Genomic DNA, 20,869 nt, shown 5'->3' with positions numbered 1-20,869 from the left:
CTTGCTGGTGGGAATGCAAATTGGTGCAGCCACTATGAAAAACAGTAAGGAGTTTCCTCAAAAAATTAAAAATAGAACTACCATATGATTCTGCAATTCCACTTCTGGGTTATATCCAAAGGAAGTAAAAATAGAATATTGAAGAGATACATGCATTCCATGTTTATTGAACCTTTATTCACAATAGTCAAGATAGGAAAACAACCTAAGTGTCTGTTGATGGATAAATGGATAAAGAAGATGTGACAAATATACCATATATATATATGTATAATTTATATATATGTGTGTGTGTGTGTGTGTGTGTGTGTGTGTGTGTGTACAATTTAGCCATGAGAAAAAAGGAAATCTTACCACTTGCAACAGCATGGATGGACGTTGAGAGCATTACACTAAATGAGGTAAGTCAGACACAGAAAGACAAATACTGTAGGATATAACTTACATGTAGAATATATAAAAGCTCATAAAATTAGAGACTATATTGGTGGTTATCAGGGGCTGGGGTGGGGGTGTGTAATGGGGGAGTCGTATAAGAGTACAAACTTGCAACCAGTTGATAAATAAGTCCTGGAGACCTAATGTACAGAATAGTGATTATTAACAACAATACTGTACTATAAACTTCAAAATTGCTAAGAGACTAGATCTTAATTGTCCCCACTACAAAAAGGAAATGATAATTATGTGACTTGATACAGGTGTTAGCTAATGCTACTGTAGTAATTACATTGCAATATATAAAAGTATCAAATCATCACATGATATACTTTAAACTTACAAAGTGCTATATGTCAATTATAGCTCAATAAAAATAATAAAATAAAAGGCTCATTCTGGCTGCTGTGTCGGATATACATTATTGAGCACAAAGGTAAAGCAGAGAGATCAGTGAAGTGAAGTGACTATAGTGATAATCCAGGTGAGAGACGTTAGGGGCCAGCACCAGGGGAGTAGCAGTGGAAGGGGTGAGAATGTTTGGATTCTGGTTATATTTCAAAGTTGAGTCAGTGGGATTTCTTTATGGCTTGAATGCAGGATGAGGAAAAAAAAAAAAAGGAAAAGTCAAGGATGCAGAAGTTTTTGGCTCAGATACCTGGGAGGATAGAATTGCCATTTAGTGAAGTGTAGAGTATTGTGCCTGGGGCAGATTTGAGGGGGTAAATCAGGAGTTCATGCTCATAAACTTGTTTACTGCTGCTTTACCATTACTCTGAAGTGCACCAGCAACTCTACAGTGGTAGTTTTGGAGCAAATAGGTGCCACTATTGCTGCACTTGGCAAAAGGGCACCTGGCAGCCAGTAGGAATACTTGCAACTATTCGCCTAACCTACTGCTCTTTGAGGCTCCACCATTCCTTCCTCACTCCTCACTCTGGCTCTGGTTGATGCACTGAGCACCCACGGGTCAAATAGGCTCCATGCTGGAAAAGCTGCTGTTCAGGGGGAGCTCTGCAAAACACTGGTACCTGTGGCAAAATGGGGCAGAGAGAGAAGGGAAAAAGCCATTCTCTTCCTTTGCATCATCATACATATATATTTTTAAAGAGCTCAGAAGTAACATTATTTGTGCTCCAAAATTCAGTTTTCCAAAACAGCTCCTCAGATTTTACTTAAATTCACTCCATTTCTCTAGGATCAAATATTCTCTGGAGACTGAACTAAAAACAGATTTGAATTAAGAGCCCCAAGCTATGTTCAAAATCATGATCATTAGGCCTTATTTTGGGTCAAATTCAGCTATTCCCTAAAGAGCTAAACAATATATTCCATGCATATAAATAAAATTTTACTAGACTTACTCACTAATTAAAAATTTCAGGTAAGGCTATATCCCAGCACTACAGATCAAGTTCTTTCCCAGAAGCATCTTCACCTTCAAAATGCAAACAGACTTTCATTGGGCTTGTGTCACCAGTTTCTAGGCATTGACAAATGTGTTTAAATTCCATCAGTTGATTAATACAAGACTCACGGTATAATTTTCACTTTACTGTGTTAGCTCTTTAATCCTCATTTTATAGATGGAACTGTGTCAGATCTGAGATTTAGACCCAGGCCTCTTTGACTCCAATACTCATGAGTTTAATCACTAAACCAATTTGAAAATCAAAGATCAAGAAAGATTGGTGGGACTTCCCTGGTGGTGTGGTGGTTAAGAATCCACCTGCCAATGCAGGGGACTCAGGTTTGATATCTGGTCGAGGAAGATCCCACATGCAGCGGAGCAACTAAGCCCATGTGCCACAACTACTGAGCCTGAGCTCTAGAGCCCGTGAACCACAACTACTGAGCCTGTGTACCACAACTACTGAAGCCCACGCGCCTAGAGCCAGTGCTCTGCGACAAGAGAAGCCACCACAATGAGAAGCCTGCGCACCGCAACGAAGAGTAGCCCCGCTCACCGCAACTAGAGAAAGCCCATGCACAGCAATGAAGACCCAACACAGCCAATAAATAAATAAATAAATAAATAAAAAATAAATAAAAAGATTGGGAACTATGTGAGCAGAACTAGCAGGAGATAAAGTGTATTCATTTTCTCATCTGACTATCCTTGAATTAGACAATTAAAGCTTCAAGTGTGAATGTTTGAAAAGCATTACAATAATCAGTAAAATTTAGATCAAGATAATATTTTCCACATTACTCAAAAAAAAAATAAGAAATGTAGTGATTAGGGGCATGATCTTCATAGGCAGGCATGCCTGGGATTGAATTATCTCTTCTCACTAATGGTGTGACCTTGGGCACATCATTCACCTTGCTGAGCTGTAAAAAGACAAAGTGCTTCAGCTGACTTACAAAACAGAATTTATGTTGCGTATAAGAAACATACCTTTAAAAAGTAGAGTAAAATCTAGGCAAACACCAATGAAGCACACTAATCAAAAGTCATCCGGGCCTGGCTTCCCTGGTGGTGCAGTGGTTAAGAATCCACTTACCAATGCAAGGGACACAGGTTAAAGCCCTGGTCCGGGAAGATCCCACATGTCATGGAGCAACTGAGCCCGTGAGCCACAACTACTGAGCCTGCACTCTAGAGCCCATGAGCCACAACTACTGAAGCCCATGCACCTAGAGCCCGTGCTTCACAACAAGAGAAGCCACCACAACAAGAAGCCTGAGCACCACAACGAACAGTGGCCCCCGCTAGTCACAACTAAAAGCGTGCACAGCAATGAAGACCCAATGCAGCCAAAGATAAATAAATAAATAAATAAAAATAAAAAATTGAGAACTATAAACTTTTAAAAAAAAAAGTCATCTGGGCTGGCAAAAAAAAAAAAATAGAATGTGTAAATGTGTAACAAGACTTTTCTGGTTAACCCTAAACTGACAGGATCCAAAGATAAAACAAAAAGATAATACATACACTACATTCTAGAAAGAGCAAGGTAAAGAGCAGCAGCCAGGCATTGTTTCCAGGGCTTATGAGAGGGAGTGAAATGGATTTCCTGCCCTCTACTATCATCTCAACCAATCTACTCCTCAGCCTCATCAGTCTGTATAAACAAAAGCCAGAGAGGAAGTAAATGAAGGAGAGTGAGAGAGAAAAAGAAAGAGACAGAGATAGAGACAAAATGAGGGAGAGAGAAAGAGAGAAGATCCTCATTTCCTGAAATCAAATAAGGGATCCTGAGAGAATCACTCCTAGGAACTAGGAATGTGTAGTCGAACAGGCATCTCATTCTCCAGTTGGATACCTACTTATGCAGTGGGTTGGCTCAGCTGTCAGAGCCCTACCTCTACCCCAAAGCCTATTTGATTGAAAGAAAATTGGATAAAAAAGAGCAAAGTAGAGATATGCAATAGAGCAGCCAGCATGTCAACCTCCTGGCAGATGAGAGAATGTGTAAGTTTCCAGCAGGTCCAGTGGACACCACAGAAGGTAGCACAGACTGAGCTGTCTTGAAGGTGCCCCTGAAGAATGCCACCTGCTGGACTAAGGAGCTCAGAAGCAAGAGACAATGGGATGTACTGACAGGACAGAAAGGAGGGAGATTTGGAGTAGTTTGAGCTAGAACTCCTGCACCATATAAGTAATCTGTGCAGTGGGTGGGCTTTTAATATCACTGATCAGAAAGCATCTTTCTGGGGCTGCTATGGGATCTTCTTGAGATAAAAATACCATTAAGTGTCATCAGTAAAAGGAAATTCAACATAGGATGGCTGAAGTCAGTGATTAGAGAAGATGAATCCATTTTTATTTGTACTTCACAGAGTTTAGCCCATTCATTCACTGTAAACTGGTTTCAAAGGTAATATAGAGAATAAGCTTAAATTGATTAAAGATCTCATACACAATGAAGATGGGCTAATCATGAACCTCTGGGTACTGAACAGAATACTATCAAAGTGCCATACGCAAAAATGGATTCTGGGGCCAGATTGCCTGGGTTGGGATTTTGATGAGCAAGTTATTTAAATTCTCTGTGCCTCCATTTCCTCATCTAAAAAGTGGACTTAATAACATGACCTTCCTCTTGGGTTTTTGTGAGGATCAAATTATATAATATAACAAGCACTTCAAACAGTACCAAACACACAGAAAGCACTACATATAAGCTAGCCATCATCAGCAGCATTATTATTAATGTTAAGAGAAATAGAAAAACACCTGTAGATGCAAATTTGAATAGAGCACTTTAAGTTTTTAACAGCTGAAAAAGAATGTAGATAACAAAAAATAACAAATATTTGCATGATTGGAATAATTACCATCCAAGGAAAAAAGAGTAATAAAGAAGTAGAAAAGTAAAAATATGAGTGACAAAAGTCTTCAGCCTTCCTATATAAAAAGCACAGCAGATAACAAAAAGAGTAAAACATCAAAAGAAAATAAGCAAGAAAATAAAGAGTTAACAAAATGCAAAAATACGTTATACATATAAAATTGTCAATATCAATATAGTCAAGAATAAACAAAAACTGAATAAAGAGGGATTTTTAAAAAATAGAACAAATTATAAAAAATTGAAAATCATAATCAATGTTAGCTCAGTCATAGGGTAAGAGCTCACCCCCATGCAATGCTGTATAAATTGGTGCAAAGCTTTGGAAAGCAATTGGTAATATAAGCCAAAGAGATTTCAAAATGTTCTTAGCCTTGGAATTGAAAACTACATTAATAGAAGTTATACCAAGGAAATACAGAAACTGTATAGACAAAGATATTTAATGCAGCATTATTTAGAAGCAAAAAAATGTCTTAAATATCCATGAATAGGAATATTTAGGTATTGAGGTATATGGACCTATTAAAATATCAAGCAGTCATTTAAAATTAAGGTATTTTCTTAAATGTGATTGGAAACTTCTATGTTCAACTTAGTGAAAAGAGAAGGATATAAAATTAGATAAAAGTGATATCTCAATTCTGCAAATAAAATTCCAGCAAAATAAAAAGTAATACAAAGTGAATGCACAAAAATGTTAACAGTGACTATTTTAAGTATGAGTCATCTTTGTCTTTAATTCTAATTTTGGCAATTTTAGTTTTCTATAATGGATATAAGTCACTTACAATCAGAATCCTTACATTGCAATTTAAGTTTCAAATACCAACAGAATTTAGAAAATGGAATCAGCTTACAACCAAGCCATCTTAATGCTGTGTATATGCACCTATACATGCACAGATATGAACTATCATTCAATAAGCATTATATTTGTATTGTGTGAAGTATATTCCTTTAGCTAGGTTGGCTTCATTGTGCTGTTGCATTGAAAGTTTAGTCTTTTAACCATTTTATTGTACTTCTTTGTAAGATAAACATTTATTAGGGATTCATTGCTCTTCTAGGTTAAGTTTGCTATGGTGTAGAGAAAATGTATTCTTGAAGGTCTGTGCCGACTCACCATATTCTTTCCTCTTATTTACTTGTGACATGTGGATTGAATGTTTTCATTACTCTGAGACTTGGATCTTTTGCCTCCTAAACCTTTTTCTTTCTCTTGACTGTTTTGTAACAGTTTATTAAAAGCACATTTCGCCCTGTGGAATTAGATTCCCATCTCCTTAGCTTGATGGGACTTTTGTCTATTCACCTGAGAACTGTAGATTACAGGATAATTCAGTGATACTTTAAATCAAGGAATTTAATAAAACTGCTATGTTGAATATAATTTAAAGGTACTCTAAAATAGACTAGTTTAAAATACATGGACTGCCTTCCAGTTTCTATAACCTTTTATAGACTGAACATTTATACGGGATAAAAATCCAGATTTAAAATTTAAATTATATGCATATATATGTATACAAACACACATATATTACATAGATATCTGTAGAGAGAATTCAAATTGAGTGCCATGGAGAAGAAAGAACAGATGGTACAGATAAATAACCAAAGCCCTTAATCTATCCTCAATTTTTATTTCTGCTCCTTCTTCTTCTTCCCCATCCTCTCCCCTCATTCTACCCTCCACTTTCCTCTCATCTCTCCTTCCCTTCCTTCCCTTCCTTCCCTTCCCTCCCCTCCCCTCCCCTCCTCTCCCCTTCTCTCTCTCTCTCTCTCTCTCTCTCTCTCTCTCTCTCTCTCTCTCATTTACTGTCTGTCTGTGTGTGTCTGTGTGTTAAAGAATTTTGGGCTATAATCTTCTATCTTTGTATCAAATCTAAGGTAAAATGGTCTAAAATTGTCAATTATACTTATTTGTTCATTGTGAGACATACAAAAAAGAAAAGTAATCCATTCAATATTCTATCCATCTTTTTAAAAATAAATGAAAAAACCAGAAAAACCGAAACTTTAAATATTTGCCACATACTGGTGATCCAGAGAAATGCTGTGTCCAAAACAAAAACTGAAATATTACACTAATTATTTTAAAGCTTCACCCAAAAAGTACTCAGAGTAAATTTTTAAGTGACCTTAACAAGTTATTTCACTTCTTTGAGACTCAATTTCTTCCTTTTTTTTTTTTTTTGGTACACGGGCCTCTCACTGCTGTGGCCTCTCCCGCTGTGGAGCACAGGCTCCGGACGTGCAGGCTCAGCGGCCATGGCTCATGGGCCCAGCCACTCCGCGGCATGCGGGATCCTCCCAGACCGGGGCACGAACCTGCGTCCCCCGCATCGGCAGGTGGACTCTCAACCACTGCGCCACCAGGGAAGCCTCTTCCTTTTTTTTTTTTTTGGTACCCGGGCCTCTCACTGCTGTGGCCTCTCCCGCTGTGGAGCACAGGCTCCGGACGTGCAGGCTCAGCGGCCATGGCTCATGGGCCCAGCCACTCCGCGGCATGCGGGATCCTCCCAGACCGGGGCACGAACCTGCGTCCCCCGCATCGGCAGGTGGACTCTCAACCACTGCGCCACCAGGGAAGCCTCTTCCTTTTTTTTTGAATAATAAATTTTTTTCTCTTAAAAATATAATGCTTATTATAAAAACTAGAAAAAAAAACTACACACACACAGAAGGAGGGAGATTACATGGTCAGAGATCCTCCCTGGAGAATGAGTGGTTTGAGCTACATATTGGGCACCCCAGGCCTGAGGTCCAACACTGGGAAGACAAATCTCCTTGGCTGTTTAGAGGGCTGGTGGTACTCACAGAAGGACTGAGAGAAGCCTGAACTCCACTCATGAGGAGCATGCACACTATCGCTTACTTCTGAAACAGGGCAGATTGAAACTCCACAGGTCACTAGCCAGTTTCCTGTGATCTCCCCAGTCCATGTCCAAGCCTGAGCTGAGAGACTGCTCTAGCCCTTCCTGCTTCATGACACAACTCCACACTGGAGAGAGGGGTGCCTTGGCTGAGGGAAGAACTCAGCTGTGAGACACAAAAGCAGCTTAGACCCAATGAGGCATCTGAGCAGGGTGGAGGCAGACATTACTGGACCGTACACAAGCAACACATCAGAAGTAACCTGAGTCTCAGACTGTAGCAGGACCACTGTGATGCACACTTCAACCCACATTGAACACCTGGGCCAATGCCTCTTACTCCAGCAAGGGTGCCAGTGCTGGGAGCAGGGGAGAGTACACACTTAAATGGAATGGAGCCACCTCAGACCTGACCCTCAGAGCTTCTGTTCCAGCAGTGTGGGGCCCAACCCTGCCCTTGATAGGGCAATGATGGTCACTGAGCAGAGGAGAAATCCCAACTGACACCTGTCTCTGGCCTTGGCCCATCAACCTCAAGTTTCACCTCCTACCATGGTGATAACTGCCAGAACACCCTGGGGAAAGATGTGGCTTGTGTTCATGTTAGATCCAGCTTATCCACCAAAGCCACTGGGAACACATAGACTGTATAGGGATGCTCCCACAGAAGGACACCCCTCAGCAGTTACCTACTGCTATAGGTAACTATTTCAAATAATTTTGTAGATACAGAGAAATTTAAGCAAAATGAGAAGAGGAATTTGTTTCAATCAAAGAACAAGAGAAAACCCCTAAAAAAACTAATGAAACAGAAATAAACAATTTACCAGATAAAAAGTTCAAAGCTTTAGCAATAAGAATGCTAACTGAATTTGGGAAAATAATAGATGAATACAGTGAGAATATTAACAAGGGGATGGAAAAAGATGTTTTATGCAAATTGAAACGAAATGAAAATGGGGTAGTAATACTCATCAGAGAAAACAGACTTTAAAACAAAGTCTATAATGGATGACAAAGAAGGGCATCATATAATGATAAAGGGATAAAAATGAGAAGAAGATATAACACTTGTTAAAATATATGCACTTAATAAAGAAGCACCTAAATATATAAAACAAATATTAACACACATATAGGGAGAAATTGACAATAATACAATAATAGCAGGGAACTTTAACACCCCTCTTACATCAATGGACAGATTATCCAGACAGATAATGGATAAGGCAACTGTAGTCTTAAATGACATGTTAGAACAGTTGGACTTAAGAGATATCTACAGGACAGTCCATCCAAAAACAGCAGAATAAACATTCTTTTCAAGTGCACATGGAACATTCTCCACAATAGATCTCATGTTGGGCCACAAAACAAGTCTCAACAAATTTAACAGGATAGGGGCTTCCCTGGTGGCACAGTGGTTGAGAGTCTGCCTGCTAATGCAGGGGACACGGGTTCGGGCCCTGGTCTGGGAGGATCCCACGTGCCGCAGAGCGGCTGGGCCCGTGAGCCACAACTGCTGAGCCTGCGCGTCTGGAGCCTGTGCTTCGCAACGAGAGAGGCCACGACAGTGAGAGGCCCGCGCACCGCGATGAAGAGTGGCCCCCACTTGCCACAACTGGAGAAAGCCCTCGCACAGAAACGAAAGACCCAACACAGCAAAAATAAATAAATTAAGAACATTTCAAAAAAAAAAAAGATATTGATTAAAAAAAAAAAAAAATTTAACAGGATAGAAATTATATCAAACATTTTTTTCTGACCACAACAGTGTGAAATTAGAAATCAATTACAGGAAGGAAAACAGGAAAAGCACAAATACATAGAGACTAAACAACATGCTACTAAAAATCAATGAGTCAGTAAAGAAATCAAAGAGGAAATCAGAAAATACCTCAAGACATATGAAAATGAAAACAACACTCCAAAATCTATGGGATGCCACAAAAGCAGTTCTAAGAGGGAAGTTTATAGAAATACAGGCTTACTTTAAGAAACAAGAAAAATGTCAAAGAAACAACCTAACCTACTATCTAAAGGAATTAGAAAAAGAAGTACAAGCAAAGCTCAAACAAAGCCAACAGAAGGAAGAAAATAATAAAAACCCTAAAGTCTCCATCAAAAAATTATTTGAACTAATGAACTAACTTTCAGGATACAAGATTAATATACTGAAATCTTGCTTTTCCATACACTAGTAATGAACTACCAGAAAGAGAAAGCCAAAAAAAAAAAAATCCTGCTTAAAATTGCATCAAAAGAAACAAATACTTAGGACTAAACTTAACCATGTTGGGGAAAGACCTATACTCTGAAAAATATAAAACACTGATAAATGAAATTAAAGATGATACAAAGAAATGAAAAGATATCCCATGCTCTTGGATTGGAAGAATTAATACTGTTAAAATGTCCACAGTACTCAAAGCAAGCTACAGATTTAATGCAATCCCTATCAAAATAGCTATAACATTTTTCACAAAACTAGAATAAATCATCCTAAAATTTATATGAAACCACAAAAAACCTGGAACTGCCAAAGCAATCTTGAGAAAAATGAGCAAAGCTCCTGACTTCAGACTATACTACAAAGCTACAGTAATCAAATGCATGGTACTGGCACAAAAACAGATACATAGATCAGTGAAACAGAATATAGGGCCCAGAAATAAACCCACACACTTATGGTCAATTAATTTATGACAAAGGAGGGAAGAATATCCAATGAAAAAAAGTCTCTTCAATAAGTGGTGCTGGGAAAACTGGACAGCTACAAGTAAAAGAATGAAATTAGAACATTTTTTCACATCATATACAAAAATAAACACAAAATGGATTAAACACCTAAATGAAAAACCTGAAACCATAAAACTCCTAGAAGAGAATATAGGGAGAACAGACTGACATAAATCATAGCAATACTTTTTCTTGGATCTGTCTCCTAAGGCAAAAGAAACAAAAGCAAAAATAAACAAATGGGACCTAATTAAACTTAAAAACCTTTGAACAGCAAAGGAAACCACTGACAAAACAAAAAGACAGCATTCTGAATGGGAGAAAATATTTGCTGATCCATAAGGGGTTCATATCCAAAATACATAAACAGCTCATACAACCAATAACAAAAAAAGCAAACAACCCAGTTAAAAAATGGGCAGAAGACTTGAACAGACATTTTTCCAAAGATGATTACAGATAGCCAACAGACATATGAAAAAATGCTCAACACTGCTAATCATCAGAGAAATGTAAATCAGAACACAATAAAATATCACCTCACACCTGTCAAAATGGCTATCATCAAAGAGTCTACAGATAACAAATGTTGGAGAGGATATGTAGAAATGGGAACCCTAGTACACTGTTAGTGGGAATGTAAATTGGTGCAGCCACTGTGGAAAACAGTGTAGAGGTTCTTCAAAAAAATAAAAATAGAATTACCATATGACCCAGCAATTCTACTCTTGGGTATATATCCAAAGAAAATGAACACACTAATTCAAAAGATACATTCACCTCAATGTTCATAGCATCATTATTTACAATAGCCAAGATATGGAGGCAACATAAGTGTATGTGTCCATCAACAGACAAATAGATAAAAAAAAAATTATATATATATATATATATATATATATATATACAGAATAGACTATTACTCAGCCATAAAAAGAATGAAATTCTGCCATTTGCAACAACGTAGATAAGTCTACAAGTTATTATGCTTAGTTAAATAAGTTAGACAGAGAAAGACAAAAACTCTATGTTATGACTTACATGTGGAATCTAAAAAATAAAATAAATAAATCTATATAACAAAACAGAAAATATAGAAAACAAACTAATAATAGTTACCAGGGGAATGGGCAAGATAGGGGTATGGGATAAAGAGATACAAACTATTATGAATAAAATAAATAAGCAACAAGGATATATTGTACATCACAGGAAAATATAGTCATTATTTTGTAATAACTTTAAAAGGAGTATAATCTATAAAAATATTGAATCACTATGTTGTATACCTGAATCTAATATAATACATATTACATATCAACTACACTTCAAAAAAAAGAAAACAAAAAGAAAAGTAACCATCACTAAAATTAGAGAATACAACATACATTTGCTCAAGCATATATATACACAGAAGGAATAGAGAGATAATTGTGTTCAAATTAACATATAGCACTTACAGTATTACTGAATAAAAAGCACTGAATTTATTTTCTTGAAGTTCAGAAAATTAAAAATCAGTAGTAAAAATGATAGAGCTGAATTTCAGATGAAATATTTTTGTTTCAATATTTAATAAGTTCTTATGACCCCTTTAATGTTTAAAAATGATAAAAATATGAGGACACTCTTACTGAGTCTTTTTTTCATCAATGTTACAACATTGAAGAGTATAAGTGACTCTCTACTCTGAAAGGTGAGAAAGTGAGCATTCTTTCTCCACCTCCCATTTTTATTGTTTATTATCATTTTTCTTTTGACAGTGTTTGAAAATGTTTTGTTCTGTTCTAACATCCTAATATCAGTTGTTAAATCTTAGACTACTACATTAAATTTTTACCGCCAACTTTTGCCACAGCTTCTCCATCTCTCTACTCCTTTGTCACTAATATCAAGTCATATGAAGGGGATAGATATTTGTTTATAAAGGGCTTTTAATTGTTATCAAACAATGATCCATGTTGTTTTTTAGATGTGGAAACTGTTGAGAGGATTTTCTTCTAATTTAATCTTGTATGCAGCTCCAGCAGGTAGCTACCACTTATAAAAAAAAACATTTCTAGCACCAAAGGTTACAGTGAGTTTTTATGTCTGAAGTATTAAAAACAAGTACAGTTTGTGATTATCTCTCTTTCCTAAACTACTAGCATTATTTTATGGCTTTATACAATTACCTGAAACACATTTTACAGACCTTTACACATCTACATAAACATAGTTTACATTTCAGTTGGAAAAAGAAAATTTCCCCTATAAAACAATTCAACCACAAGAGTACTCATCTCTTTAAAGAATGCTTTTTAATCTAAAAAAACCTCACAGAAACAGGGAGTGGGAAAGTCGATGGGTGGTTGCTAAGGGGCTTGAGGTGGGGGAGGGGGGTTGAGGAAATAGGCGAAGGTGGGTTAAAGGGTGTAAACTTTCAGTTATACAATGAATATGTTCTGGGTATCCAATGTACAGCATGAGAACTAAAATTAATAATATTGTACTGTATATTTGGAAGTTGCTAAGAGAATAGATCTTAAAAGTTCTCACCACAGGGGAAAAAAGAGTTGTAACTATGTGAAGTGACAGATTTGTTAACTAACCTTTTTGTGATAATCATTTCACAATATACACATGTATCAAATCAATCAACCAGTAAAAGTTAATCACTGACCACAAACTATTTCCTGTGAATAAAGCAAGGTGTGATTTAGGGGGAAAAAAAAAAAAAGGAATACTTTTAAGAAACTGAAGAGAGGAAATAGCACACGTGATAGAGAACTGAGTAGTCAAAAATAATCAGACATGGAACCTTTGCTCATTATGATTAGTCAGAGCATAGGCTTTATTTATCCCCAGCTTTCTAAAATATTTGTTTATTCCAGTTTTTTTAGTTGATACAAAGAAAGCAATTTATAACACAGCCCATGAACAAAGTATTTTCTAAGTGATTTGCTTTATAATTTCCCTTTAACGAAAGCAAGTTCTCTTCTTAAATAGAAACTTATATTTCATATTTCATTTTTTTTCTTATTAAGGGGAAGCTTACATTATTCTTTTTCCACAGTACTGTATTTCCTAAGTATGTATGTAGTTGAGAATAAATGCCTGTTACAAATATCCATCTTAGCAGGGTATAAAATTCTTAGAACAAAATTCCTGTTCTTCAAAACTTTATTAACATGTTCTCACTTTCATATGGCATTGCATGTTGCATATTCCTTTTACTACAGCTTCTCCATCCAACTTGTGATTGGTTACATGTGTGTATGTGTAACTGATTCAAAATAATCACACATATTTATTATTCTATTCTTTCAAGTTTGAGAAAGGCTGCCCATTTTCTTTGATTTTTTAAAATAAAAATATGGGGCTTCCCTGGTGGCGCAGTGCTTGAGAGTCCGCCTGCCAATGCAGGAGACGCGGGTTCGTGCCCCGTTTCGGGAAGATCCCACGTGCCGCGGAGCGGCTGGGCCCGTGAGCCATGGCCGCTGAGCCTGCGCGTCCGGAGCCTGTGCTCCGCAAATGGGAGAGGCCACAACAGTGAGAGGCCCGCATAACGCAATAAAATAAAAATATGGATCCCACTTTCTTTACTGTAGAATGAATAGGTCCTGTGTTATTATCTCCTTGCATTGAATAGTGCTATGGAGAAATGTGATTATTGCTTTATTTCCCCTTTGTAGTTGACTGGATTTGTTTTTCTACCTGGATGACTCAGATTTTTTTCTTTTCCTTGAAGTTCTGTAACTCATCCAGAATACACCTCAAATTAGGTTTTATTTTTATTGGTTTTACTTTTTTCTAGCTTGGAATACCCTTTTGATCTTCAGATTTATTTTATCCTTTATGTTAAGAAAAGTTTATTCAGTGATTAAAAGTATTTTCTCTGCCATTTGTTGTGATTCCTGGAAATTTCTAATTTTCAAAGTTTAACAGGTGCAAATTCGTGAAGTACAAAATCATAGACTGAAAGTGAAAGCTATATAGAGCTGTATATTTTAAAAGGTAATAGGTGCTTAATAAAATACATATTTTCCTCCTCCATTTTAGTCTTGAAATGCCTTTTAAAATAATATTTCAATATAGTTTTCACTAGTGCACCAACTTCAGTCTATATGATGTTATAACTTTATACATGGAAATTTGTGCAAACCTATTAAACTTTTAAACATCATAAATTTTCAGAAAAAAAAACATATGGAAGAGAAAATATAATCACTGAATAACTTGTTTTTAACACAAAAGATAAAATAAATCTGCAAATCAAAAAGTGATACAATAAAAGTAAAACCAACCAATCTAAATTGAGGAATATCCTAGGTGTGTTATTAAAATTCAAGAAAAATAAATAATATTATGCACTTTCCTTCTTTACTGGTTTATTTTCAACCCTCTACTATTGAAATTTTGATGAATATAGATATTTGTTTGTTTTTTCTTCTACTGTATCCTTTCCTAGACCAGTGCAAAGCCCCCTGGAGTAGGAGCTCAAAAAATACACAGTAGTTGAATGAGTAATATTACTTTACCAGGTTGTTATAAGATAATATGTTGTTAGATAATGTGTTATGAGGACAAGGGAAATTAACATTTGTTCTGCCTCTACTATATGCTGATCATTTTACTTCTGTGTTAACACATTCAATCATGTAAAGTAGGCACTGAGATTTCTGTTTTACAAAAGTTGAGGACACTGAAACTTAGAAAATTGAAGTAAGTTGCATAAGGTCACAGAGATAACTATAGAAATGATAGAAAACCATGATCTGATTTTAAACTGATCCTCCTTCCACTACATAAATCTCTTTGAACCTATAAAGCATATGGTTGATACTATTATCATTGTTGTTCCTTTTGTTGTTATTTACCTCCATTTTTGGTAATTTTTGCATTTTCAAAGATAACCTTTTCTCCCGACTGCTGTGTTTCAGATTCTAGGTTTTGCAAAAGAACACTGAATGAGGCTAATCAGTAAAAGGCATTGACATGAAGATTGTATTTTCATAAACTCAAATTAAATGGAAGAAGTGAATGGTAGAGTTCCTTTAATGTTAATTGTATAGTTGTTCTTATTTTCTGAAATAGATAACCTTGAAGCACCTCCGTCTTATAAATTAATAAAATTTTTAAGTCTACCTGAATGCTTTTTTAAAGAAACGTGTAAGTCTTTTGCTAAAGGGAAGATTCCTTCTGCTTTTAATTAATTATTCTTCCATTAATGTCTTCATGAATTCATATCTATATAATTGGATGGAATTGTTCAAACTAGTCTACATCTAGTTAGCTTTTCCTCCTCAGTTTTCATATGATCTGACATTTTATCCTTCAATGACTAGTTAAATGCTTTTTCACAGAATTTCCTTTAGTCATTCCAGCCAGATGTAATTTTGCATTTTTTTCTAAATAAGCTTAGTATTTTATCCGATCTATTTTGGTTCTTATTACTTTCTACCTTGCATCCCCCCTATTTTAGTGCAAGCATTTAGAAAGCAAATAAAAGATACTTTACATTCTTGTAAAATACCCCATGGTATTTTCAGTATGCCTTTAGTACAGTAGTATCCAATAGGTGTCCAAAAGCTACTGATTAAATGCTCAAATTGGCATTTATTAGATTTGTAATATATCCCCTAAAACTAACTACAATATTGCTGAATATTTAACTGCTATCTTAAATACTCTTTTCAAAAGCACACTTTATAATCGCTATTCTAGTACTTTCTATTATATCAAAAATTTTCTTAATTTACTGAACACACTAGCATGGCATTTTTATAAGAAGATGGGAGCCTTTACTAAATACGTATTTACATATATTTGGGGGGAAATATCTACTTGAATTCAGAGTATGTGAATTTTTGATGAATTTTGATGAATTTTGCTTCATCAAAATCGTTAAATGCTAATATTCAACTATTATTTTTAATAACAAGTGTTTATTCATTTTACAGTCAGTTCAAGAGTAGTTGTGTTAAATCCTAATGTAAATTAAATGGCTATTTCAGACACTCAGCTTAAACAGGTTACTGATAAGTCTTTAATTACTGTTGCTCTCACTCCTGGCTTTTCAGAAATTCCTAGGGAAATATACACTTAGATGTCTGCTTCAAAATTTGTGTTAATTTTATTTAAATTTTTAATTAACTTTTAATATTGGGATAATTGATTAATATAATTTACTGAGTTTTATTTGAGCGCTGCTTTCATGACTTGAAGACAACTTTGAACATGAACATTCAAAATGCCTATACAGGATAGAACTTGTCAAAGAAACTGGAAAATTCCGATACAGCCAAGTGCTGAACCTGGAGTTTGGTGTTTATGTTTTGCTAAAAACTGAATTACCTCCAACATAGCTATGAATCTGGAATTTAGGAATGTGACTTGTCTTCCAGTGAAAAATAAAATAAAATATGTAAGAACTCCTGATTAAAACTTCTGGCTAGAAGAAAAATACTTAGACACGTCTAATTTTTATAACACTTCCCTAGAATGCATAATTTATCATGAATTAGAATTTTTATTTTTTAGCATACATATCTTTTTAAATTTTTTTCTTAAATGTATCAAAATATTTTTGTGTGTTCATAAAATATTTCAAGTTAATATTAAACAAGATGTACTTTCAAACCTTAAACAAAGGCTTTATCTACATTCCTAACTGGTTTGACCACCACAAAAGGATGTCTTTCAAATCATTTTTGAATAGAGAAAATTAATCTTCGTGGGACAAAATTGCAGACCCAATACTCCAACTTATCACATACATTTACAGGGCTGCTTTACTTATAAAATAGAGTATCGTATTTCATTCTCAATACAACCCAGTAAGAGTACAGGGCAGGTCTTACCTTCATTTTACATATGAGGATACTGAAGGTTGTAAAGGTAGAAATGAATTGCCCAAAATCATACCAAAAAAAATTCCAGCCAAAGCTAAAAATCGATGCTTAGGTCAGCGCTTTTTCTATTGCCTCCCTCTGCATACAAATAGAAGATTCAGGGAACAATCATTGCACGTAGGGTTTCAATAAAAGTAAAGAGGTACCCAGAAAATATTTCAATAATTTATCATATATTTATTGAGTGCTTGCAATGATCATGATACTATTCATGATGCTCTGAGAAATATAGAAATCACATTTTCATGCACTTATTTAATTATCTTTATTTATTCAATAAATATTTATTGAACACATACTGTCAGGCACTGAGAAAAATACAGAAATGAATAAAATACATCATCTACCTTCATGGAGATTACATTAGGGTTGTGATGTCAAACATAAAAAATAACTACAATGAACGTAATGAGTGTCCTAATAGTCATATTTATAAAGTCCTGGGAGATCATCGTTGGACTAAACGCCTCTGCCTTAGAGTTTAGGAAACGCTTCCAAATAAAAATAGCTTTTAGCTGCAATTTTAGAAAAAAATTCACTTAAATCCTTTATTTTTAAAATTAAAGCTTATTATAAAGAAAAAAATTTAGTAAACCCTAAGAATATATAACTTGAAATACAGTGATACCTTCATTACCAACAAGAATTGCTTCCCATAATAAAATGCTATTAGAGAAGGTAAAGAATATGTGAGGTATACAGAAAGTGAAAAAAGGCAGAAGGTGAGAGTTAGATCATGAAAATACAACACAGACAAACCAAAATGACTGTTTATCTTAGTAACTTTCTTGCTTATTCTCTGCATATCCCCCAACCTAGCTGGGACCTACTGCCAGCACATAATACTTTGTGATGAGACAGTCTCTGGCTATCAATCCATTCCCCACAGTACTTAAGCCTATAGACTATTGATGTGAAGCTTGCTGATGCAATCTGTTGAGAGTAGTTTGAATGTTGCTGCTAACATTGAAATGTTAAGTGGGTAAATAACTTTTAGCCCTGTGTTTTAAAATAAATGATGAGTTTTATGAACACTTGGCCATTTTTGATCTGCTTTGATATGCTGGTGACTCTTGTCTAAACTGATCTAGCCCTATAAAACTTAGTGCCTGGGACATCTTAAGGGAATAGATCATACATCACATTTGTTGGGATCATCAAAGAGCTGAATCTACCCTGTTTGGAGAGGAAAAGACCAAAGAGTCTGAGAACTCATGGCTATTGAACAATGGTCTGTACCTATAGGAACTCCTCCTTTATTCTCAGGTTAGTGTACTTGGAAAAGAGAGAATCCCTCAATTCACCTCTTTGGCCCACTGATTTCTTCCCCACTGAGTCCTGGTATAACAGGGAACAGTATCAATGTTTACTTAAATATCATACATATATTTTTATAATAGTAATCCTGACTGATATAAGGTGATATTTCATTGTGATTTTGATTTGCATTTCCCTGATGATTAGTGAAGTTGAGTATTTTTTCATATACATGTTGGCCATTTGTATGTCTGCTTTGGAGAAATATGTATTCAAGTTCTTAGCCTATTTTCTAAACAAGTTACTAGTTTTGGGTTTCTTGTTTTGTTTTTGTATTTTATGCTATAGAGTTGTAGGAATTTCTTATATATTTTAGAGGTTAAAAACAAAAGACAATAATAGTTGGCAAGGATGTAGAAAAATAGGAACGCTCGCACACTGTTGGTGGGAATGCAAAATGGTGCAGCTGCTGTGGAAAACAGTATGGAGGTTCCTTACAAAATTAAAAATGGAATGACCATATGATTCAGCAATTCCACTTCTGGGTATTTATCCAAAAGAATTAAAATCAGGATTTCAAAGAGATATCAGCAATCTTATATTCATTGCAACACTAATCACAATAGCTAAAATGTGGAAACCACCTAAATGTCCATCAGCAGAAGAATGGACAAAGAAACTGTGGTATGTACATACAAAAGAATACTATTCATCCTTCAAAAAGAAGGAAATTTTGCAGTATGTAACAACATGGGTGAACTTTGAGGATATTATGCTAAGTGAAGTAAGTCAGTCAGAGAAAGATAAATATCACATGATTCCACTAATATAAACTTTCTAAAATAGTCAAATTCACAGAATCAAAGAGTAGAATGGTGGTTGTCAGGATCTAGGGGACAGTGGGAGAAAATGGGGAGCTACTAATTAACATGCAAAAAGTTTCAGTTAAGTAAGATGAATAGGCTCTAGAGATCTTCAGTACAACATTACACCTTAGTCAACAATAATATATTGTACACTCAAAAAATTAAGAGGGTAGATCTCATGTTAAGTGTTCTTTTCACAGTAAAGTAAAATAAAAATATCAAATATGTTTTACCCTATATAGGTAGGTGTCTCTGTGAAAAAGTCCACTCATCAAAAGGTAAAAGAACATGCCCTTCTAAAGTCACCCATGAAATATAAAAATTACACCTTACTTAGATTAATACACTGAAAAAGAGTTCTTATTTTAATACAGCACCACTGCATTACTTCATTGATCTTAACATCCATTCTGATCTCTTCTAACACTTATATCAGAATAATATGAAATTTCTAACAATAATACCATAGCTCTTATTTTTCCACTAAAGTAACATATGCATTAAAAGATCATTTATTTATTGCCTTGCATGGCAACCACTGAACTAGGAGTGCTGGAGAGTATAAGGATGAATAAGGTAGAATCTAAAGACAGAGTCTAGAGAAAGAGAGAAAATCTTGAACACCTAAAATGGAATCCAACTCATACTATGATAGCACTGTGGGTATATTGCTTCATGTATACAAGAAAGGACATGACTAACTCTGCTTCAAGTCAGGGAATGCTTCAGGAAGAAGTGATCTCAACCAGAGTTCGAAATAGAAGTTTTCTAGGTGAAGAAGAAAGGGCTCTGACTGCACAGAAAGAACAATAGGGAGAGCAAGTCACAGGGTGAGGGATTAACCGTTAAGAATCCTAATGCTCCCTTTGCCCCGTACTAAGAATATATGATGGGGAAATCGTGAGAGAGGAAACTGGAAAGGTATTTAGAGTAAATAATGAAGAGCACAGTTTATCTTGCCAAAAATAAAGTCTGATCTCATCCAGTTGATATAGGAATTATTTTTAATAATATAAATGAATTGGAGAATGTAAGTACAGGGACAAGGCAACTGGGTAGAAGAGATCAGTGGCCTCCAAACTTTTTTTTTTTTTTTTTGCGGTACGTGGGCCTCTCACTGTTGTGGCCTCTCCCGTTGAGGAGCACAGGCTCCGGACATGCAGGCTCAGCGGCCATGGCTCACGGGCCTAGCCGCTCCGCAGCATGTGGGATCTTCCCGGACCAGGGCACGAACCGTGTCCCCTGCATCGGCAGGCGGACTCTCAACCACTGCGCCACCAGGGAAGCCCCCTCCAAACATTTTTGATCATGAAATCTTATCAGTAAAATATTGAGCATGCACTCTCTCCTACATGCATATCTTATGTACTGACATACTCAAGTATACGTTATAAAGTTCATTTGGAAACTTAAAAGGATAAGAAAAAAATAACCATAAATAAAAATTCTAAAATGTTTTCTCTGACTTTCAAGAACCATCATCAAGTGTGTGCGTACCC

The sequence above is a fragment of the Lipotes vexillifer genome, unplaced genomic scaffold, assembly GCF_000442215.2.
Source record: "Lipotes vexillifer unplaced genomic scaffold, Lipotes_vexillifer_v1.1 scaffold409, whole genome shotgun sequence".
NCBI classification, from domain to species: Eukaryota; Metazoa; Chordata; class Mammalia; order Artiodactyla; family Lipotidae; genus Lipotes; species Lipotes vexillifer.
This window is presented reverse-complemented; position numbering follows the sequence as displayed.